General features: G+C 35.3%; 1 protein-coding gene across 1 annotated transcript in view; it reads left to right on the top strand.

Annotated features, from left to right (window-relative positions):
- LOC115512414 (DNA replication licensing factor MCM4) overlaps positions 1-25943 on the top strand; it is a 138368-nt gene that overhangs the window by 17828 nt on the left and 94597 nt on the right.

Below are 25943 nucleotides of genomic sequence, written 5' to 3'. Positions count from 1 at the left end.
CTATTGCCCTGACAGGATTATTGTCATTTTGCCTACTTCACGTTTTTATTTTTATGTAGTGCTAGAACTGGTCATGACAGTACATACTTTCACCTGGGTTTTATTATCAATGTTTTTAATTTTGGTGACTATTTGACTAATACTTTTTTCCTCACTTCTCTAGTAAGCTTTCTTTAGCTCTCAAAGTGCTGCTATAAAGCCTCCAAATTAGGAATGTGCTAGAAATTCTTTGACACTCTATAATATAATTGGTATGAAGGAACTGAAGCAGAATATAAATCACTAAGAAGAATAAAACTTTTGGAAAACTATCAATAATGCCATTTTTTAACATTTTAATAGAGAACTTTGTTATGCAGTTAAGGACATGTGTAGAATATTGACCTTTTCTAATCTATCAAATTACTCAGAGAGTCTCATTGAACAATGAGATGTTTCCACAAGAGAAAGAATATTTCCAATCTTACAGGAGTTGTTTTTTTCTCCTTCAAGAAACACAAAATCTGGTAGAAAATTTAAGACAGATACACAAAGACATATAGCATAAATTAGAATCTTAAAATTATAATAAATGAGGCAGAAGCATCTATGGTCATCTTTGGTTGGGGGTTGTGGACATCAGGAAGGCTCATTGAGAAGACACATTAGAATTGGACTTATTATCATTAGTAGGAATTCACAAAAGAAGTGTGATATTCAACAGATACAAGTCCATCTCAGCCACTTTCTAGTCGTGTGGGGTTGGCAAATTACTTAACATTTCTGAACCTCTGTTTTGTTGTAAATAAAATGAGAATACTATATTGGTTTCAACGTATTAAATTTGTAATATAATGAGACATCCTCTATTATGCCTTAAAGGGGGATTTGGGATGGCACCTAGTAAGTACTTAAGACATGGTAATTTGTAGGTCATTTTTTTCTAGCATATAGTACGTTCCTAATCACAGCAGGTGCTCAAAAATTACTTGGTGAACTGAAAAGAATGTCAAGATGTGCAAAGACATAGTCCTTGATTGTATGCTCAGAATAAAGCAAGTAGTTTTTTGTATAGATTCAAAGTAGGATACACGGAAAAGAGAAGTGACACACACTATGTAAATCATGGATGTAAACCAGATGGCAAAGGCCTACTAATGTCAGGTAACAGTTCATATATATTTACCAAGCAGTCAGAAGTAACGGGCTAAGAAGAGGGACAAGAAGATCAGTGCTTTTGCCAAATCATGATCTTTGCTAGTATTCTGACCACGGTCCCCTATCCTTGACTTTGAACTTTGATACTTATAATAATCTCTTTCCAACTTTGTTCCCAAGCGTATAAAATATATATGTTTTTGTGATTTTCCTGAGACCTCTCTTCTTTCCTCTACCCAGACACCACTTTTCTCCCCCCACTCACTTTTCTTTCACAATCACTGATTTTATGTCTCCAAACTGTACTGTTTCTTCTATAGCCTCAATGACAGGAAGAATAACCTACCCACCTTACCCATCCTAAACTAGCTATACTGTCCTTTGACCTCTAGAGTGGCTCCCATTTTCAATTAACTGTATTCAAACACCTCTCAGCTTGCTTCTGCTCCCCTATGTGTTCTAGGAGCATTTCCCCACTTAGGGAAATAGACTGGCCCTTCAGTACTAGAAACAATTAATTCAAAAGGCAAGCAGCATGGAATTTAGAAGGCATGCGGCATCAAAGGTCTGGAGATACAAAGAATAGTTCTTGACTTAGAGGACCACTTGATCTAGTGGAGGAGGCAAGCTTGTAACTAAATAATAAAATATGAAAGAAAAATGCTGTAACAGTGATGAGTAAATGGTTCCTATGGTAGAACTGAGAAACTCTGCAGGGAGCTGGTGTTTGGCAGGAAAAATTTCACAGATAATTTGCTTTACCAGAATTGTGCAAAATTGTTAAGAATTCATTAGGCAGACAATGAAAGGCAAACAATTCAGTGTTTGCGTCTGTGTGTCTGTGATATACAGACAGTTTTAAAAATAAAACATGTGAATATTTTGTAATTAAAAAAGCAGGAGTCCCTTAGTCTACCTTTTTCTGTCTCCATTAATTATTTCCAGAATGAATTAATTTTTTAAATTTCATTTTTATTTATATTTATTTTTTTTCAACGTTTATTTATTTTTGGGACAGAGAGAGACAGAGCATGAACGGGGGAGGGGCAGAGAGAGAGGGAGACACAGAATCGGAAACAGGCTCCAGGCTCTGAGCCATCAGCCCAGAGCCCGACGCGGGGCTCGAACTCCCGGACCGCGAGATCGTGACCTGGCTGAAGTCGGACGCTTAACCGACTGCGCCACCCAGGCGCCCCTTCATTTTTATTTTTAGAATACACACTCACATGATTCAACATTTAAAAATTTCAGAAGGATAACCTTCTGCCACTGTTTCTCAAACACCCAATTATCTTCTCAAAGGAAAAAAAAAATGTGTCTTGTGTTGCATTCCAGGTATACACATATACATATACATATACATATACATATACATATACATATACATATCATACATACACCTTTTCACGTTTTATTACACAAATAGTGGTTTACTACATATGTGCCTGAATTGTTGTTACTTAGTAACATCTAAGAGCTCATTCCATTGAGATCTATGAAGTGCTCTTTATAATTTTTAATGGTTATATAATATTTCATTAATAGATCAAGTCACTCTTAGCTTTTTTCCCCATTTCTACTTACTCTGGTGAGTATTATTAGTTGACTTATTATTATTATCATCTACCTATTTCATTTTTGCTATCATAAATGAAGACTTAGTTCATTGACTTCACCCATATTCACAATCTCTTCTCACCTTTACTCCACTGCACCTGCTGTGGAAAAGGCATGGTGTCCCTGAAGTCACTTCATGGCTCTCTCACTTTTCTGCCTCCCTATTACTTTACTTTTATATTGGGTGTGTTAAGAGCATATATATTCTACTCTGTAACCATAAATAAACCTTTCATGCCTTGGCTAAAAGCTGATTCTATAGGATGAAAATCTATAAATGTGCTTATACTTTTATTACTATGAATATTTTTCACTGAACAACAAAGTATTAGGATATGGTTTATTGAGGGCCTGTTTCTCAGGTTTTTCATTTGAGTAATTACTTTCTTAGATTTTTTTTCTTCATTTTATCTTTGTTGGCTATTTAAAATCTAAACTCCTGTCTTTAGAGGCAAATCTCCAAACTCCTACTAATTTCCTGCCTAAGGTCTTCCCTCCCAGAGCCCTTTCTTTTCTATGCTTTTTTTCGCACTTTCTTCATCACCCACTCATCTGGGTCAGATCTACAAATTCTTGGATCTCATGTCTTCTAGTCTCTTAGTTTCCTATATTGCCTGAGCATATCCTCAAGTAACTACTGAAAGAAGGGTATGTGGAGTTAGACTTCATCATTCTTTCTATTTATGAAAATATATTTGTTCTAACTTCATATTTCATGAATAAGTTGGCTAATTATAAACCTCTAGTTCAAAAACCATTTACCTCAGAACTTCATTAGCATTAATTTATTGTACTCTGGCATTCAGTCACCTGAAAAGAAATCCAATGGATGTTTGTTCTTATTTGCTTGAAGGTTGCTTGTTGTCCGTGCTTTGAAATTTTGGGAACTTTATTTTTAATGTTTTCAAATTTCACAATATGTGTCTAAGTGGGTTTCTTTTACCATCCCTTTAACTCTGTGCTTTCTAAGTCTTTTTTTTCCCTTTTAACATATAAAGTAGCTTTGACTTCTCAAACGTTAATCCTTAGAATTTTTAAGTCTTATTTTCTCACATTACCTTTTGTAAAGTATTTTTTTCCTTAGTTCATCTTGATCTATTTCATATTGCAGTTGTTTTCAAATGTTTTATGATCCTTGCTTGACATTAATATTTAGGAATTAATAAGTTGATTGAAAGTTGTACATATGAAGACACCTTTTGGCTTGTCCACGGGCGAGCTTCCATTTAAACTGAACAAACAAAACACTGCCATTTTGCTGGAGATGATGCTAGATTTTATATGTATGTTTATGTGTGGTCTTTGTTTTAGGATAGTAATGTCAACATTAGTGTCCCCAATTTAGCCCAGATGATCTACTTTTTTTTTTTCAAATTTTATTTATTTACTTGGGGAGAGAGAGAAAGAGTGAGCTGTGGAGGTGCAGAGAGAGGGAGAGAGGGAGAGAGCGTCCCTACCAGTGTGGACCCTGATGTGGGCCTGGAACTCACAAACCATGAGATCATGATCTGAGCTGAAATCTAGAGTCGGATGCTTAACCAACTGAGCCACCCAGGCACCCCATATATTTTTTTTAGAAAAGAATTATATATATATATATATATATATATATATATATATATATACACACACACACACACACACACATACATTAGAAAAGAATTATATATATGTACATATATACATATATATACATACATTATATACACATACACACACACACATATCATTTTGCATGAGACAGTGTGTGAGAAAGCCATTGTGAAAATCAGTATGCATTTAACTTGAGTCAGTCCTCTTTATTCACTAATAGTGTATTTGCAAATTTGCTTACTCGCTAAAATTTACTTGTAATTTGAAAATCAATACAAGAGATGTTTCACAAGTAATTCACAGAAATGTGCAGAGATGTGAAAAATTTGAGTTGCCTGACAGCCCAGATTCCTATCTACAATTGAACAAAGCTGTGCTCTGCATTCTTATTTTGGCTCTTATACTGTAAATGAATGTCCTTTTTGCAGTTTATTTAGTGTCTTTTTATTTTTTTTGCATTTTTTGTGCCATTTGTTGCTGATTTCACTATTTAAAATGGCCTCCAAGTACAGTGCTTGAAGTTCTGCTTTTACTGAGATGTGTCTTACTAAAAAAATACCTGTTCAGTAGGGTTCATTCAGGCATGAGTACCCTTGGCCATGAGTTCAATGTTAATGAATCAACATTCTATTGTTTGATTGTTTGTGTTGTCCTGTCCAATCTTATATGTTGAAATCCTGTGCTCACTGTGATGGTCTTTGGGAGCTGCTTAACTCCTGAGGATGGAGTCCTCATAAAAAGGACCAGTGCTGTTCAAAATGCTAAAAAGAACCCTGCAGAGCTCTCTAGCCCCTTCTGCCATGTAAAAACACAAGAAGTCTGTAATCCAAAGATGGCCCTCTTTTGCATGGTGCAACCATGCTGGCACCTGCCTGAACTACCAGCTGGGAGAACTGGGAGAAATAAATTTTGGCTTTTCATAAGCTACCCAATCTGTGATATTTTGTTACAGAAGCCCAAATGGATTGGACACAATAATATATATATACAACATGTAGTAATCATATTTACAATAAATATTCAATAAAATGTCTTTAAATAGAAGCATAAATAAAACCAGAGGCTTGTAGGAACCAAACTTTGTATTTCCCCTAGGAGCAGTGATTCAACATTTATTAATTCCATGTTCTCAGGAAATTTATAGAACATAACTACTGGGAATGATAAGAATTCACTCTGTTCTTTTACTTTTCAGCTCCCATCTCACTCCTGCCCTCCATTTGGCTTGACATTTGTCAAGTATCAAAATTTCTAGGTCTCAGCAGCGGAGAGGGCTCTCTGCTGCTATGTCTTACAACAATAACTAGTCTGTGGCTCGTTCTACCACATTTCATCAGATACCATTACTTCGTCTGCTTTTCTTTTTTCAGTAATTTGTTTAAAAACACTTTTCTGGGGAGTCTGGGTGACTCAGTCAGTTAAGCATCTGACTTCAGCTCAGGTCATGACATAGCATTTCATGAGTTTGAGCCCCACATCAGGCTCTCTCCTGTCAGTGAAGAGCCCACTCCAGATCCTCTGTCTCCCTCTCTCTGACCCTTCCTAGCTCATGCTCTCTCTAGTTCAAAAATAAACATTAAAAAAAAAACACTTTTCTGATGGCCTTTTCCCTTTTGCCTCATGGTTATTGATTTATATACATATTCAACTCCTTATATTTTATTCGGGGTTAGGATGTGATCCCTGTAACCTTTTTGAGTTGCAAATTCCAGCATGTTCTTTAAGGTTTGTAGAGTTTCAAACTAAACAAACATAAGGTATTTTATGAAGCATTGTTACAATTTTTAGGAGATAATATCATGACATTTAGATTTGGAAAGTCCAGCATGCACCATTTTGTCCAAATTACAAATTTGTAGTTGAAAAAACTAAAGGCCTTGGGGCACCTGGGTGGCTCAGTCGGTTGAGCCTCTGAGTTCTGCTCAGGTCATGATGTTGCCTTCTGTGAGTTTGAGCCCTACATAGGGCTCTGTACTGACAGCTCAGAGCCTGGAGCCTGCTTAGGATTCTGTGTCTCCCTCTCTCTCTGCACTTCCCCTGCTTGCATTCCATCTTTCTCTCTCTCAAAAATAAATAAACATTGAAAAAAAAAAAAGAAAAAACTAAAGACCTCTCCAGAACCAATCAGTATTGATCTGTAACTTCCTCCAGCAATGTTTAACACCTTCGCAGCTAGTGCTGATTATAGATGGTAAGGGACACTCACAGTTTGAAAACAGCAAAGTTGTCTTTGGGTCAAAGGCTACAGATTGTCAGATTCTAAGAGAAGTATTTGTACAAATAACTTACCAAGGATTAGATGATGGATAGAAAGGCAAATGAAACTAGAAAGAAACTGATGGATTGGGATAAAAGGAGAGATAGAGGGAGTAAAGTTATGGTGAGGGCAGAGGTTCAGTAAGCACCTAAGAGAGAGAGAGAGAGAGGGAGAGAAAGTCTAGCCAAAGAGGGGGGAATAGCAGAACTCTCACCTTTATCGCTTCCTATACATTCTAAGTGGGCATAGAAAGTTGTTGAAATATTCAAAGGAAATGTTAACTAAAAAGTCAAAAGAATGAGTTTTTAAAAAAATAAATTGCTCACTTAGTATTGTCATTTAATTGCTAAAGGGAAAAATGGGCATATCAATTCTGTTTGTATCTTTTTTTCTGTCTCTGGAGCAATTATGTGGCACTGAGTTAATTATGCTCCCTTTGAAGTCTTAGAAATTTAATACATTACATGTCTACAGTTAGCGCTCCACCTCTCATTCAAGAGTTTCAAAGCTTTAAGAAAAATACTGCTGTTACGTGCAGCTGAGTAAATCAGCCTGCTGTGATACCGGTAGAAAATTGTTACCACAATGTACCTGCTAGCGTTCTTGAAATTAATATGGTGAAACAAGAGTGCTTACATGGTTTGATTTAAATATGGGTTAGGATGATATTTTGAAAAACAATTTTTTTATATAGGATAGATTTGCATTGGAAACGACACAAGATAATAGCCTTTCTACAAAGTATACAACAATCCTATATAAATTAGAACTTTTTGGTCATGACTTTAGTTTTCAGGTTTGATAAGAAAATCAGTTCTTTGAAAGCAGGAAGTTTTATTACTTATATGGTAATGAACATCATTTCCTTTTGCAGTTTTTCAAGATTTCAAAAAGGAACCCTGCTGTTACATGAAATCCTTTTATTCTGCAAGGAGAAAAGTGTATTATCTCTTATTCCTTAAACATAGTTTATGAAATGGCTTTCATTTCATTGTATTATATCCCAGAGAACTCTGATCTTGTCAAATAACTTAGAGGCAAAGTTACTTACCTCAAGTATATAAGCAGTTTGCCACAAATAAGCCTTTAGGAGGGTTTAGGAAACAAGTGAAGATATCTTTCTCAATGGATATAGCAAAGTTCTCAGTCATCAAAAGAGTACTCTGAATAATCAAATTACTGTGATGGTTATTTAATAGCTGTTTAAATAACTCAGTATTTCAACAAAAAAGAAATTATTTGAAGACATTATGCAATGTACATTTTTTAAGATGACACTGGTAATAATATTTGAAAAAGGAACTTATAAAAAATTTTCCCTAAATGTATCCATTAAATGAAAATCCCTTTAATACTACTGTGCTCATAGAAGGCTGCTATGCATTTTTAAACTAAAGTTTGTATTGAAATTTAACATATACAAGAATAGTGCACATAAGTGTGTAACTCAAATTTCCATGCAACCAGTGTTTAGGTCAAGAAACAGAACATAAGTGGTACTCTCAGGTTCCCTTTCTGTGTACCACAGAGTTATAACCCCCTTAAAGATAACCATTATCCTTACTTTGAACACAGTAAACTAGTCGTGATTGATTTTAAACTATGTATGAATAGGATCATGCTGTATATATTGTTTTGTCTGTTTTCTGTTGTTCAATGTTACATTTATGACATTCATCCACATTGAAATATGTAGGCAAAATTCATTCATTTTGATTGCTTCAAAGTATTTCATTGTATAAATATGCCACCGTTAGTGTAACTTATGGTGATGATTTTTTTTTCTAGTTTTGTCTTTTACAAACAGTGGTTTTATGCATGTGTTTTTGTTGTGTGTACACTTAGGCATAGGATTTCTAGCTCAAGAGACATCATAAGGTATGTGATTTATTAAAGCTAGCTGATACAGTTTTCCAAATTCTCTTAGCAGCAAGTGGAAGCATTTCAATTTTCAACTTTCTTACCAACACTTTTTTTTTTGCCCTCTTCATTTTATTTATCCTCATGGAAATGTATTAGGTTTCGATTTTGTCTTTAATTTGCATTTTCCTGATAAATTTTTTTGTATATTTATTGACTTTTTTGATCTATTTTTGTTTATGGAGTGCCCATTCAAGTCAGTTTCCTTTTTTTCCCTCATGACATGTAGAAGTTTTATATATATTAGAGATAAGAGTTCATTGCCAAATGAATACATTTTGAATACCTTCTCCATTGTTTGTCTTCTTATTCCATAAATAGAAATTTTTGATGAACATAAATTTTATTTGTAATGTAGTCCAGGTTATTAATTTGTTTTCTTTATAGCTAGCAGTTTTTGTCTTTTTGTTTTGTTTTGTTTTTAAATAAAGCTTCCCACTCTAAGGTCATGAAGACATACTCATTTTATTTAGAAATATTGTTTTATCATCTACATTTTCATCTGAAGTTCATCTTAAATCAGTTGTTTTACATGGTGGATTGTAGGGTAGGGATACATTTATTTTCCATATAGCATCTGCTTTTCACTTTACCTTAGGACCAGGGTGCCTGAATTATGTTGGGGAGGAAGAATTTCTTACGTACTCCAAGGTCCTTCTAGCTGCACGAAGATTCAAATTGGCAAGAGACAGATTAATAGGAGAAAATCTAATTTAATTTTGAACATATAGGAAATCCATACAAACATGAAATTCCAAAGACAGTTGGGCAAAATGAAGTAATATGTCATTCTGAACTAAGGAGAAGGGCGGTAGGGATCTGAGACTTCAAGGGAAAAAAGTGCAGTTCATAGGAAGAGTAAATTTTTGGTAGGCAAAGGTTTACTGAGCTATTCAGAAACAATAGGACACAGAGGACTTCTATGAAACAGGCCTTGCTGGGCTCTTCCATGTCTATCATACTTAGTTCATATTATAATGTAGTTATCTGTAGTGATGGCTTACTTCCTGGAGCAGGTCCTCTATCTAAATTCTTTTAAGTAGTGGTTGGACGGTGGGAGTAAACAGCTTTCCCTGACTCTCCTGGATTTTGATTGCTTTTAATTCAAAATAATCTTCTTACCAAAATACCATATTTCAAAGGAGCCTATCCCAAACCCCTCCAATTGAAAAGAATGTTAGAAGTTCCTATCACCAGTTAATAAAATGGGGTATTTGAAAGTCATATGGCTATTATTCTTGTACAGCATCTTGTATATTTATCGTATTTTTTTTTCTCTTTAACATGAAGCACATGACTTTAGGAGAAAATAAAAGACTATCTTGATGATTTCATTGGAATAAGACTCTTTCTATGCTCCCACGATAACAAAAGTTAATAATACTGGATTTTATAATAAAAGTTTTAACTTTTTCCAAGGGCCCAATAGTCATGGGTCATCAAGTAGCAGCTAATGGCCCTGTCACTCAAAAACTGAACTGATTCATATAGATACGGTTTTTACAATGGCATGGAATTATAAGGGAAAAAGAATTTTGATTTAACTTGACTAAAACAAACCAAACTACTGATAGGAATCACTTCATTCCTGACTTTATTTTTCTTGTGTCCCATTTATCAATTATTATTGAATAGCTCTCAAATCTCGAGTTTTTGCTTTAGCTCAGTATTGTATTAAACTTGAAAGGCAGCTCTGTTACCAGTCAAGCCACAGCTTAGGATTTTTTTTTTCCTTTTAATGAGAAAATCTCAAATTTGTTTTAGTTTCCACTTGACCAAAATCATGTATGACAGCTCTTGCTTCTGTTAATGAGGCCTAAAAGAGCATCAGGCTTTGCTTTTCTGGTTGGAACTCTGTTTAACTCTCAGAAGTTTCCCCTGAAGAAGGGAACTCAGCAGGGAATTAGGTTCCAATAAGTTCAATCTCATAATAAGACAGATCCAACTCACCTCTCTCCTGTGACCGCTGACTTGGGACACAGATATTGGTGAACAGTTGGATTCTAACTTCCTCTAACAGTCTAAAAGTCATTTAACAATTTTTGCCTTTGCAACATCTAATTTGCTAGTTTTCTTTTTCTGTTAGGTTTTCAGATGGGTTTGACATTTTATTCTATTCTATTGAAACAAAATTAAATGAGAAAATATCAACATTAGTGAGGGTGGTACTCTTAATTGAAATATAAAATCACAATTGCTTCAATCTTTAAAACAAGGCAATTGAAGCCCTTCTTTAATCCATTATTCATTTATTCATTTATTCAGACAATATGTTTAAAGCAATTCTGTGAAGGCAATGTGGAAAGTGATGCTAGGAATACAATTATGAATGATATGTGATTCTAGTCCCCAAGGAATATACAGACTAATAAGGAAAATATTGTAAACACAAAATGTACAAAATACTAAAGCCACAAGAAAGAAAAGTTAAGTTACTCCCTTCAACCCCCGAAAGAAATAGAAAATAAAACAAAGTTCTTTCTAAAACTTGATCACATAAAGCTTGCAGATAATGTATGAGATAACCCATATCTAGAAGTAAACCAAATGTTTATTTGTTATGGGACAACTGAGAAATCTTAGCTATTTCAAGAAATTCTTGGGGTACCTGGGTGGACCAGTCAGTTGAGCGTCCAACTTTGGCTCAGGCGATGATCTCATGGTTCCTGAGTCCGAGCTCCATTTGGGGCTCTCTGCTGTCAGCACAGTGTTCTCTTCTGATGATGGTTCCCCTTCCCCACTTGTGTTCTCTCTCTCTCAATAATAAATAAATCTTAAAAAGAAAAAAAAAAAGAAATCCTTACCATAACTTGCTATAGTCTTATCAAAGCAAATCTAGAATTCGAGTGAATCCAAGAGTGATTTTCCTGCCACAAAGTTCCATGGAAAAACAAACAAACAAACAAAAACAAAGGGACTATTTGAATAGACCTAATGATAAATTTGAAGATTAGAATTCAGCAGTGCTTGTCTATTACTGCCTAGAGAAGAAATATATCAGACCTGGAAGGCAAGGACATGCCAACAGAAAGGCATTTTTTTGTAGTATGCCAGGCATAATTTATCAGCCCTTACCCTGGTCTGAGTGAAGTAGTTTTCAAAATTATGCACCTCCCTGTTGCTGCTCCCATTTTCAGCATCACCTTTTAAAGCTAGGAGACTGGCAAGCCCCTGTATTTTAAGCAATAGAGAGATATGTTTGCTACAAATTAATAAATTAACAATTTAATTAATTTACCAATTTCTAGTAAATTTTCTTAGTATATACATGACACAACATGCTACAAGTACCTTTATTTTCTATTTCCAGACTGAAACAGAGATTATTACAATCTGCCCTGCGCTTCGAGGCAGCCATGGCAAATGGACCTTAGTTAGCACAGGAGTCTAAATCTATTTGCCAACCTAGGTTAGTATGAGTCAGTCTCCCAGAACTTAATCAATTCCTTAAATGCTTACTGACAAAATCAATATTTTAGATTTGTAGAAGACTAGATTTTAAAGTATAGCTACCCCATGAAGCATTGTTGAAATGTTAGCTGATAACCCTAGGTTACAATTCTATTTATACTTTTTCTCACTGTAATATAGATAAATAGGAGTGAAATAAACTGTTTAGGTAGAACCTAGAAACTTAAGAAGGTCCATTTGATTTTTCCAGAAAACCCTATTTTTAATAGAATACAAGGATTCTAAGCATATGAGGATTAAAAGATTAGACTTATATGTGTCCACCAACAGTAAAATTATATGAATATGTAGGTCCATTAGTTTCAAATATTAATTATTTAAACATGTATATTGATGAGACATTTAAGTCAATATTTGAAACTTATATTTAGGATTTAGATTTAAAGCAATATAGCAGAAGGGCATCCTTCCAAGAATGAGGGGAAGCATGAATAAAGATACTCAGTTGGAAATTCACAATCTGCAAGTTGGTACAGGGGACACAGACTATCTGAAGTAGAATTATTGGATGCAAACTTAGGAGGTAAGGTGGTACCAGATAGGTAGGTGAAAACCGTTGAATGTCAAACCCACAATGGCAGCATTAACATGCAATTTGGATTCAGCTTTTGCCAAACTGACTGTGTGGCCCTGGCCAAGCTACTTAAAATCATTCAGCTTGATTTTCCTCATCTATAAAATGGAGTAGTTCTAGATCATGGAGTTTTTTGAAAACTGTATTTGGTAATATAAATACAATGTGTAGACTAATGTTCACACTCAGTAAAAATTTAACCATGTTCAGAATTGTAAGTCAGATAAAGAAGAAAATGAAAATGATGCTGGAATGAATAGCCTCGGGAATGATTGGCTATGTGAAATGAGGTTGAGATGTGGGCAAGAGGTAGGTCCTATATTTCAAGTCTGGGTCTCAAGGAAGTTCATGTTTTTTTGTTTTTGGGTTTATTTTTAATGTTTATTTATTTTTGAGAGAGACAGAGGGTGAGGGGGGAGGGCCAGAGAGAGACAGAAACACAGAATCCAAAGCACGCTCCAGGCTCTGACCTGTCAGCACACAGACTGATGGTGGGCTGGAACTCACAAGCCATGATCACGAGTGACTGAAGCACCAGACAACCCAAGGAAGTTAATGTTTTGAAATCAAGAACATAAGAAGATAAACAGGTTTTGAGATAACATGATCAATGTAATTTCAGTAAAAAATTTGATGTTATTTTGGAACACCTAGATTGAGACCTGCATTAGATTGGAAGAAATGAATGAATAGAATCCAGCTGTGCTAAAGAAAAGCTGTGTTTGCCAGTAAGATGATCACCGGTGACCTTTGAAAAAATATTCTTTGGGAACCTGGGTGGCTCAGTAGGCTAAGCCCCAACTTTGGCTCAGGGTCATGATCTCTTGGTTCATGCATTCGAGCCCCTCATTGGCTTTGTACTGACAGCAAGGAGCCTGGAGCCTACTTCGGATTCTGTGTCTCCCTCTCTCTCTGCTCCTCTCCTGCTCTCTCTGTCTCTCTCTCTCTCAAAAATAAATAAACATTTAAAAAAATTTTAAAAATAAAACAGTGAAAAAATATTCTTATTAAAATAATGTGTGTGTGGTGGGGGGGGTGAGATTGTAAGGAAATAAATAGTGAAGGAATTCTTAGCAAATAAGCAGAGTAAGAATCCACAGCTTTTTCATGTTTAGAAGTAAACAAGATGATCAGATAGTAACTGAACCTTAGGAAGAAACCTATTTCAAGGAAGATTTTTTTCCAAGACTATTTCACGGAAGTAAGGGAGATCAGGAGGGAAGGGAGAAATTGAAGATACAAGATATAGAAAAACATCAATATAGAGTCAATGAAACAAAGTAGGATCAGTTTTATTCATAGGTTATATTTGAACAGGAAAGAAGCTGAAGAAGTAGGAAAGGATTAAAATACAGAGAATTTGAAGGTAACGAGGAGAGCTCAATTGTATTTGGAAAGAATACATGTCTAGTAGAATCAGTGGATTCTAATTTGTCTTCTGTAGTAGATTATGCGGAGGTAGAAAAACAAATGAGGTAAAAAAAAATGGTTTATCCAAGGAGGGGGGCTAGCCAACCAACAGCTATAGAAGAATCAAGCTGCCTATGGGGACGATAATGCAGACAACATAAGAGATGCTGGAAATCAGTTGATTTCCAGTTTCTAACTGATCCAGTTAGAAACCAATATCCTAACATGAGCTACCAAGTTTCAGGAAAAAATATACTCAACATTCCCTATATTTTGTTTATACCTACATAATAGGTCTGGGCTAGAACTTAAAAGGAAGAATATTAACTGGATTCATACTTCAAAAATAAATAAAAATGTGTTTACCTAGAAGCAAATTTCTCAGCCTTGGCACTATTGATAGTTTGGAGCAGATAATTCTTTACTGTGGGAAGCTGTCCTTTGCATTATTTAGCAGCATCCCACCTCTACTGGATAGACCAGTAGACACAATCATGACAATCCACAAAAAAAAAAAAAAAAAAGACGTTGCCAAAAGTTGCCATTAACTGTGATGATAGCCATAGGGAATTAAAACCATCCCTGGTTGATAATCACTGATATAGAACTATTCGGTGTTTGAAACACTAAAATTTGTTCTTATGGAATTTTTATTGCTGGCATATGACAACTTTATTTCACTTTTCCTGTAATAAGATACTCAACATTTATTGGACTGTTTCCAGGGTTCTGACACTATGCTAATCACTCTGTAAGTTATCTTGTATATGCCTTAAAAAATCCAATGAGATGGGTATCTTCATTCTTCATTGAAGGAATGTTGTATACACAATTATTTGCCTAGATTTTAAGGATTATTTGCATTTTATTTTATTTTTGTTAAACTAGTCATTATTTCCCAAGTTGTTTTACTATTTTCCAACAATGTCCATCATGAATTCTTTTTGGGAGAGTATAATTGGTTCCCAAGTAATAGCTCTCTAGCCTTCACAACTTAGTAAGTTTGCAATGTAGTCTTTAAACATGCCATCTGAAAGGCAAATCAATCTGCCTAAGAATTTTAGCACAAAACATAAAAAAGCCAAACAAAATTAATTGTATGCATAAACTGATAAGAAATAAGTAAATAGTGGCAAGAAATATGACTTGATTCCAAGCATGGTAAAGTCGTTGCCATAGGCAAAAATTAACATTTATTGAGTTTTTCTTATTGTGTTTTACATATTAACACATTAAATCACACCAAATCTATGAGGTAGCTTCTGCATTGGGCCCCATTTTACAGAAAGAAAAGAAAAGAAAAGAAAAGAAAAGAAAAGAAAAGAAAAGAAAAGAAAAGAAAAGAAAAGAAAAGAAAAGGAGACACAAAGAGGTGAAACTAGCCCCAGATCGTACAGCAAGTAATAGCAAAGCCAACTTTAGACCATCCTTAACAAGTGTGCTATGCCATACTACCTCTCCAGGTACACAGTAGGTGTAAAAAAAATCATCCTAACTTTTTATTCGTGACAAAGAAGTTGTTGGTATGCTTAACTCTTGTTAAAACGTTTTTTAAGTTTGTTTGTTTGTTTGTTTGTTTGTTTGTTTAGAGAGCATGCAAGCATGGGAGGGGCAGAGAGAGAGGGAGAGAGAGAATCCCAAGTAGGCTCCACGCTGTCAGTGCAAAGCCTGATTCAGGGCTTGATCCCAAGAACCATGAGATCATGACTTGATCCAAAATCAAGAGTAAGACACCCAACTGACTGAGCCACCTAGGTACCCCTTGTTAAACATTTTTTAAAAAGAATTTTCAGTGGCATAAGCTAGTGGAAGAATACTAAAGACATTATTGTGGAAGTTAGTCAATGTGATTAGGCTATCTGTGTTGGTAATTTGTGTTTACCAAAGTTAGGTTCTCCAACAACAGAGACCTGGAGATAGAGGCTATGTTTCCTTTGATTAAGACATCTCAAAGAGATGGCCCCCAGGTCCTTGGAAAAGACATTTCTGGGTTGTAAAACTACAAGAGGCTGGGATAAGATTTAATTTATAATTGCAAGTGTCCTAAAGTAAATGCTCTCAGAAAAGGGAAGTCAAAGTCCTAGAATCAGAAAGAAAACTGTCTAAAGCTGAGTCAAGCTGAATGGAACGTTAAGGCTGTATTGGGTCAAGCATAGGCAGGCTATTCAGACTAAATAGATTTAGTGTGTGTGCTTATAATAGTCATTTTTTACATATATATTATACATAAAATAATATATATTGAATATTATATTTTGAATAATGATTGAATATGCATATTCAAATATCTAGAATTCAGAAATGTATTATCATATAAAGGGATTAGGGGGATTAAAGAAATGGTTAAACTCCAGTGACTCACAGGATAATACTTAATTACTGTTGTGACAAGACCACTCGATATGCTGTATGTGAACTTGCAAAACAAAAGATAATGCTGATTTAATCTAAAAGGTTCAAGTAGTCAACTTCAGATAGGACTTATGGAGGAAACAGATGGCAGTAATGATGACCCCATTGCTAAGTTTGCAGAACAGAGCTGAAGAGGATCCGTACATAAGACCTGGGAAACCTGGGATGCAGAAGAGCCATGGGGCTGACTATATTTGTAACAATACGAGTTTACTTTTGCTGAGATGTCTGGAATAAATTTTCAGATGATTCAAATACCTTCTTGGTGTACCTGGACTGAGCTCTATACTATAGCTACAAACAAAAATTTCACAAACTTTTGGTGGATATAGAATCACAATTTCAAGAGACTCAGATTTTGATGAGTAAAGCTTATTTCAAGCTAAATTTCAAGATGAATTGATTCGAAAGCAAACTAAAACCATAAAATATACCCATCAATCTGGCATTTTGGAAATGTATATTAAATTTTTAAATACACTGATTTTTTAAAATATTTCACCAAATTCCAAGTACACTGATTCCTTGAAGTTAGGTTCACTTTACTCCCTGGAAATTAATTGTTTTTTTTTTTTAATAGAACTGCTTAAATTGATAAAAAGTTACTATTATTGCTATAAATCCAAATAAAATTTGAGAAGTGCTGTGTCTGGGTATATCTCTGCAATTCTCAGTAATATTTGTATCTTATAGGTACTCAAATTCCTACTGACTAAGAAATATGTGATCAGGGAGTAGTACAAAACATACAATTTTGCACTTCCATATAGATGATGTTAGTTACATTTTTGGATTATTGAAGTACTATTAAAACCATGCATATTGCTGAAGGGCTGTTTTTCCATTGTTATGTAGTGTGAAATGCATGAAACATTTTTTAAGGTTTATTTATTTATTTTGAGACAGAGTGAGAGGGAGTGCATGCAGGGAGGGGCAGAGAAAAAGGGAGAGAGAGAATTCCAAGCAGGCTCCATGCTGTCAGCACAGAGCCTGATGAGGGGCTCAATCTCACCAACTGTGAGATCATGACCTGAGCCAAAATCAAAAGCCAGATGCTTAACCAACTGAGCTATGCATGTGCCCCCAAATGCATGAAACTTTTGTATCAGTGGATATCTGGATCTATCTGTGGAAATTTTCAAAAATACCTTTACCTGGATCCCATTCCAGAACCTTAAATCACAATTTATAGGGTGTAGCACAGGCATTGATATTTTTAAAAACCGCCTCAGGTGACTTATTGTAAGGTTCAGGCTACTGCTTCTGAAACTTCAGTGTGCCTACTAATTTGGAGAATTTGTTAAAATGCGATTTCTGACTCTGTAGGTATGAGCTTTAGATTTTGTATTTCTGTCAAGCACCCAGATAACACTAGAAACAGTATGAATAAAATATTCCCATCATCACAGAAAGTTCTAATGGCCAGTATTGCTCTAGAACTTGAATTTATATCTAAAAAATCCCTTGTCTGAAACTCAGAATAACTGCCATTAGGAGAGTATAGAAATTTGATAACAAATGTTGCCTAACAGTATAAATAACTTTTCAGCATAAGTAACAATAATACAACTAACACATCTGCCTTATTGCATTTCAAACTATAACAGATGTTTCTGGAGCCACTAGACTGAGACACATTAGTTGTTGGAAATTATTAATAATAATAATAATAATAATAATAATAATAAAAGAGTTATTTTCTGGCAATCCCCATTAACTAAAGTGTTAGAACAATGGTGCTTTCTAAACTGATAGTGCAAGACCTCTAGTGTCTTTCTAAACCTGCCATTTTCTTTTACCTTTCCACAAGGATTCTGATTGCAGGGTTGTTATGTTGGATGACCTAGTTGTTTGAACTGTAACTTGGACACAGGTGCCACTACTAGGAAAATTCACTAATTATCCTCATAGTAGGCTGTTGCCAATATCATTGTCCAGGACCTCCTTATCAGAGCAAGATGTTTCCTCCAGCCCAACAGCAGTCCCAGTATCCCAACACTAAACCTTATTCCCCAGGCACTGAGTCCTTATTTGAGTCACAAATAGTAGTATCTTCTGTTACTTTAGCTTGATAGAAACATTCCAGTGATCTGGTATTTATTTTACGTATTTTTTTTTTATTGCAGTTCCTTTCTCTGTGGTGTTAGGCACTCATAGAACATAGCAGGATGTATAGTAATGCCTCCAATTAGACCCAAAGATTAGAAACACCAAATTTGGGGTGTTCCATTTCATATAATGTCCAGTGAAGTTGAAGACTGGACCATATCCATCCAGAGAATGAGTGGATCTAACCAGGGCATCTCGCTGTCATTCCCCAGAAGTCCAGATATATTCCCTCATAACTAAGCAGCTTAAGCAAGCAGACCACTGTGTTCCCACCTTGCCAGACAACCTCTCACACATACAATGAGTAGCTGAGATAGCTGGATTTAAACCATGCTGGGACCCCATTACAAAACAAAATTGCGCCTTAAAATGCCAACACATTCTGAATACAATAATCACTTTATATTGTATCACTCTAAAAGAGAATTCCAATAGTAACAGGAGAAACAAAAATAGAGAAACAAACAAAATGGCACTTTAAATTACAGAATAATTCAGGTTGTTTTTCTAGCATTGTTTAATGGACACATATCTTTGTGAATTTTGGATCTTTTAAATACATTACCAGCATTTTCATTATTATTGTTATCCTTTATTGGACTCTAAGCTTCATGGGATCAGGGTCATCATTTATTCAACTTTAAATACTACAACATATGCAACCTAATATGTTGTAATAGATGGCTCTAAATAAACTATAAACTTTAGAGGTGAAAATTTCCCCAAAGAGTCATAATTCTAACTACTTGATTTTGAGGGTTTTAGACATCCTATAACTGATTTTAAATAAAGAACTATGTTATATATACCAGGATATACCAAACATGTTCCTTCTTATCTAATTGCAGCCTTTTCCCCTTCCAACTCTATACCAAATAGTAAAATATAGTGTAAGTAACTGCACCTGGGTGTCTGTCACTTAAGCATCCCACTCTTGATTTTGGTTCAGGTCATGATCTCATGGTCGTGAGGTCCAGCCCAGTGTTGGGCTCAAGGCAGAGCGTGGAACCTGTTTGGGATTCTGTCTCTCTCCTTCTCTCTCTGCCCCTCCCCTGCTTGTGCGCTCGCTCTCTCTCTCTCTCTCTCTCAAAATAAATAAATAAACTTTAAAAATAAATAAATATCAGGCCTAAAGAAAGGGTAAATTAGAGTAGAAGGTTAAATTTTAGTAGAAAGTACATTATCAAAATATAGATTGGATGTTGTGCTATTTCTCTTAATAAAATGATAAACTCCTTGAGGTCAGTGACTATTATAAATTTTATATTCTCGTCAGTATTTGACATAACACCTACGTGTGACTGATGCTCAGTAAGTGTTTAATGGTTTCCTTTATTTTATTTGTGCAAAAAGTATAGCGGTTAAAAAAAAAAGGATCGCCTTACATATCATGAAAACATTTTCTGTTTTATTTATGAGAGCCTGCCCAGATGAGAATTTTGACACAATTGTGAAGAACTAGGGAATTGAACCACTCTCAGATTCCTTCACATCCTGGCTGATTTTAAGCACCTGGAGAAATAAACCATTGAAAATCCTTTGTGGTGTCCACGGCTAAGTTTGAGCACAGCCTCACAGCTCTCAGCATGAACACGAATTTCCAAAATTTAACTTGAGCCCTTGAGGGATGAAATTGGCTTCACTGATACCTCTTTAGAAGGAATGAACTTCAACCTGACATATATTCACTAATTATTATTATTTCTTAATTCTCTTAAAACATAAAAGATGAAAGGCTGAAACTGAATTGTAATTGGCAAAGGAATTTCATACAGGGAAGGCACCTCTTGATTAGCAGCTGTGTAGGCAGAGGGAGGGCTGGGGGTATGGAAATTTGGCTAAGAATTCACACAGAAAAGTGCTTGATGTGCTTCGAAATAGCTCAATCAGGACTCAGCGTGCTGTGAAAGCGCTCAACTGGTGCTCAACTTCCAGCATATTTAAATGAGTTGAAAGCTTACTTTTTAAAAGTACTCAATTGGGAGTGCTCAAGTTGTGGCACCTATTAGTTGAATGCTAACTAACTTTTCCTTTCATATGGTTCACTTCTCAGTTAAGCAGACAGTTTTGCTCTTCATGGGTTCAGGTTGACCTGGACCTACCAGGAGTCATTGGGAAATCTGCATCTCTTGTGGAGGAGGCAAATCTTCCACCAACCATTGCCATTGCTTTCTCTGGCACATTCTAGCTTCTCTCCTTCTCTCTCTTTCTCTCTCTCTCTCAGTCTCTTTCCATCTCTCTTTCTTTGTCTCTCTGTGTCTCTCTTTCTCATGTTTTCACATTATCCTCCTCACTGTTTGGAGCTTTGTCTTGTCTGGAGCTACTTTGAAATGACTAAAATAGCAGTGGTTGCTGTGTAACATGATCTGATATCTTTTTATTCCTGATGAATGGGTTTGTTTTTTTCCCAAGTGCCTTTTCAATCATTTTGATAACATTGCTTCTCAGAAATGGTTTTGAGCTTTATTTTGAGTTTAAGAAACTATACAGCTTTGTGCTATGTTCCATAATGTCCACTTTTACCTCTGATTAATTCATTAGTTTTACCTTAGTCTAATTCATACTGTTTAAGTAGGAAAGATGAGTCCCATAATGTTCTGTATAACAAATAAATAACCCGATTAATTAAATTGCTCAAGATTAAATTTGAGCTATATATTTTGAGCGTGCACTTTGGGAAAAATATACTACGTCCTTTAATTATCTCACTATTGTTATAAATTGAGATAAAGATTTCAATGGATTCTATTTTCTGTAACAAATTCAAAATCTCATGGGATGATACATTGATGTGTAAGTGCATTTTTAGCACACTTCAATGATCTCATATATACCTTTTGCAAGTACTTCATTATACATTAAGAAAAATTTTTTGAAGTATATACATATATGTGATAATTAGTCCATGACTGCTGACTTAGGACTGTTGTTCAGTGTGTGTGTGTGTGTGTGTGTGTGTGTGTGTGTGTGTGTGTTTTAATGAACTGGATACAAGTATCAGTTGTATCCTATTTACCCTGAACCAATACAAAGTCAGTCTATACCCAGGTGAAGAAAGCCTTTGAGAACATTCCTCTTTAAATAAAGAAAAAGCCAAGCCAAAGTGTTACCTGTAGAAATACAGTGTAAAAGCTTTTATTTCAGTTTAGTTCTTGACCTCCTGTAATGATGGAGCAAGTTGTTCAAACTAAGGGTTAAAGAAAGTTTAGGTAAATGGAAACGTAATCTCTATACTTCATGTAACAACTGAAGGAGAATGTGCATTCTTTATTTTCAGGTGAGTAAAATAACATTTTAATTTAGCACCTAGTACATGAGTAATGCATGAACCTCCTAACACATCTCCCAGCCATCCACTTTCTAAAGCAAAGGTGCCTTCCAGTACATAAATGTCATTGGAAAGGCCATGGGTTTTGGTGGAGATATTATATAAGGAATTCTCAGGCTGCAGCTTTTGAAAATGTGGGTCATCTAACTCCCTCATTATGATTTGGGTTCTCCAAGCAATCTTCTGGTTTTAGTTGGCTTCCAAATCAGTCTACTGAAGAGAAAGAATAAGTTAGTTAGGTGAACAAATTGTTTGGAAAATAAGTTAGTCAATATAACACTATATGCCAATTATACCTAGTTTGAAAAAAGGCTATGTTCCAATATAAGTGAAAAAGATAGGAATCTCACTGGAAATTAATAAATTTGCATGAGGGCTTTCTATCACACTGAGAATTTGGGTGATGGAATGGTGCCTAGTTTTCTGTGAGTCTACAGTGCTAATGGCCTGACCTTGGAAGGCGGTGAATTTAGTAAGGTAATGACTATCACTCCTTGAAGGCTCTTTTAAGAAAACTTACTGCTTGCCAAAATCATATTTAAAAAATTTTCTTTTTGGATTTCTATTGAATTTATGTGGTGTCTTCACAATAATGCTATGCTCAATTTTATGAGCACAATGAACATTTAATTTTCTTTATGCCGATACTCAAAACTATAGAAGTAAAGGCATTTCAATAAAAATTAAAAGTTGATACTTTTAGCAACCTGGAGCGGCTTAGGATGATAATATCCAATTAGGAATATCTTTTTTTCTGGAACAAAATGAAGGAAGTATGGCAGTAGAGGGTTCTTCACAAATTCTACCCAGTGGCTATAAGAGGCAGTACCGTGTTATTGCTTTGCTTTAAAATAAAGATAGAAATGCATGCCCCGTTGGCCCTCGCTGTTTAGCATATTGAAACTTGTCTATTAAATTACCCTTTACAGAGTTTCACCATGTTCTCTCTCTCTCTGAAAATAAAATCTAATTCAGCTTTTTTATTGTTATGATAGAAAAAAAATAATAGCTAAGGGAATTTGCTCTGCAATCATACACTCAAGTGACGTATTTACTTTAATAAACCAAGAAGTTATTTAGGTGGTTTTCATCATTTTTAAATGATTATCTTTTTGTACTTACTTGACCTAGTTAGATAATGATGTGCAGATAGATTTGATTCAACTACGCACTAGTGAAGATGTTCGGTGGTCTTAAAACAACTGCTTTTAATATTCCTGAACAATAGGAACAGCCTCCTATGAGGTGTGTGCTGCTTGTTTGCAATCCGCTCTGACATTTTCTGATATTTTCACTACAAACGAGTTCTGTTTTGAAAGCACTTGCTAGAGAGCCACTGAATGTGTGTTGTCCGTTGAGCACTACTTATTTTTGTTGATTTGTTATTTTCAGCTGTTGGGGGCCAAGATTAAGAAATGGTTGAGAAAGCCTCCGTGTATGTCATTCGATGGCTATACAAGATCATTTTTTTAAACTTTTTAATATTATCTTTTCTCAATTAGGATTTTGTAATGTCTTATTAATATGCAAATGCATGTTATGACTGTGTTTTTCCTCTACTGTATGATCTGCTCTCCAACTGAAAATTAATAAAGGCTCTCAACTGGTCCTAAAGTTTTCATCAATATGAGCAGATGTTGCTATTGTTTGTTTGACTGGAGCATTTACTTTGAAAGATATCATCTGAGCTTGAAAATAAACTAAGCTGTAGTCCTGTTTTTGTATAATAGTGTCAGGAAAATGTTTTGTTTTGATTTCAGTGGCAAATCAATGGTAGTTTTCTGATCATTTTTAGAATGTGAGTTTAAGACAGAAGTCATACTTGCTTTTTGGTGTTTAGATGAATGTCTAGTCAACAACAAAACACTTGTTATATGCGAGTCAAATGACCGTGTTCCTATAGCAGTGCTTTTTATAAACTATTGGCTGCGTTAAAATTTCAGTCATTTTATCCATTTTGTAAAAATCAAGCTGACATATAATGCAAACTGTATGCCACCATTCTAACCAATTACACATTGTTCTAAGAATGATAACACTTGTATAGAATAGATCTAATTATTATTCCCATTTTATAGATGCAGAAGCAAAGGGACAAGAAGATATATAGCTTTTGCAAGATCACACTGTGGTAGCCCAGGCAGCCTGCCTCCACAGTCTGTGCTTTGAACTGCTATTTTATGCTGTGTTAAAAATTCTGAGTATCTCCATCATTCCCCTGTGAAGGCTAGCCTTTGTCTGTTCTTAAAGGAGCTCCTGTCTTAACAGTAAGACAGTGGATTTTCCACTAGTTTTATTATTATTCTTTGACTGAAAATCTAGTCAACGTTTCTGAGGGACATGCACCCAAAAAAGAGGAGGGAGAGGGGCACCTGGGTGGCTCGGTCGATTAAGCATCCGACTTCAGCTCAGGTCATGATCTCATAGTTTGTGAGCTCAAGCCCCGCATCAGGCTCTGTGCTGACAGCTCAGTCTGGAGCCTGCTTCAGATTCTATGTCTCCCTCTCTCTCTCTGACCCTCATCCACTCACACTCTGTCTCTGTCTTTCTCTCTCTCAAGAATAAATAAACACTAGAAAAATTTTTAAAAATTATTTCAAAAAGAGGAGAGAGAGAGAGAGAGGGGGAGAGGTTCACAAGTTAATGCCATGCCACTCCTGAATATCAATGGGATAAAAATATTGTACCAGCCTATTTATGTCATTTAGTCTTAAAATTTTAAACTGTTAACCAAAAAAATCATTAAAAATCTTAACATCTGGTGTAAATACTTATTGCAATATCTTTGTTTATTATCTTACACATACTAGACTAAACCACTTGAATAGAGCATTCATAAAAGTTATATACCCATTATAAATGCTAGAAAATGGAATTCCAAAGGAGAGAATATAGAAATAATCTATTGTTGAGGCAAATTTACCTCTTTAAAGATACCTGATTGTTCTATAACAAAGTATAATAGTAAGTGAATAGAACTTCATTATTTTGTGAGATGGTTCCTTCAACTGAGCAAAACATTTGAACTAGTGATTTTCAGGGTAGAGAATGCTGTATGAATCTTAAAGGCAAAGTAGCTTCTTTTATTACATCACCAAAAGTATTAAAGCCTTATTTTTTTTAATATGCTGATAAAGAAAGGACAGTATGGCCTCTTCCATTGGGTAGTTTATAATCTAAAGTTGTTGATTATGACACAGACAAAAATTAATATAAAGCTGTAAGTATACGCAGAGAAGATAAAATGTCTAATTGTTTAAAACCTTGGAAATGGGGTACCTATGTGGCTCAGTCAGTTAAGGGTCTGACTTCGGCTCAGATCATGGTCTCATGATTTGTGGGTTTGAGCCCCCAGTCAGGCTTTGCTGACAGCTCAGAGTCTGGATCCTGATTTGGATTCTGTCTCCCTCTTTCTCTGCCCCTCCCCCATTCATCCTCTCTCTCTCTCTCTCTCTCTCTCTCTCTCTCTCTGTCTTAAAAATAATAAACATTAAAAAAAATTAAAATCAAAAATAAATAAAACCTTGGAAATTATTTTAGTTTTTAAAATTCTAAATAATAAAATTTTGGCTTATAAATATTACCAATTGAGCCAGTTGATATTTGGCAAAGTCACGTTTAACCCTTCTCAAGTTTCAGTGGGAAATCAACATTTTGCAATTTTCTCCTCTTAGGCAGATGGTTATAGCAAATCTCCATCCAGAGTTTATTTGTCCCTTGAATGCTTGGGGAAAAAAAAGGACTAAACATAAAATAAAATAAGCCTTTGAATTATTTTAGAATTTTTATAGGCATCATGATGATTACTATGCAGAATGATGCCTTGCCCTTGAGAAATTTGCATTTTACATTAAGCAAACTGCCAATTTATGCTATTGCTGCTTTGAGGTGACATAAACATACCACAGGCACCCTGCCTTTTAATTTTTTTATGTTTATTTATTTTTGAAAGAGAGAGACAGAATGCTAGCAGGGGAGGGGCAGAGAGAGGGAGACACAGAATCCGAAACAGGCTCCAGGCTCTGAGCTGTCAGCACAGAGCCCAATGGGGGCTCGACCTCACAAACTGCGAGATCATGACCTGAGCTGAAGCCAGTCGCCCAACTGACTGAGCC

This window comes from Lynx canadensis, chromosome B1 (assembly GCF_007474595.2).
Source record: "Lynx canadensis isolate LIC74 chromosome B1, mLynCan4.pri.v2, whole genome shotgun sequence".
In the NCBI taxonomy this organism is placed as follows: domain Eukaryota; kingdom Metazoa; phylum Chordata; class Mammalia; order Carnivora; family Felidae; genus Lynx; species Lynx canadensis.
This window is presented reverse-complemented; position numbering and strand designations above follow the sequence as displayed.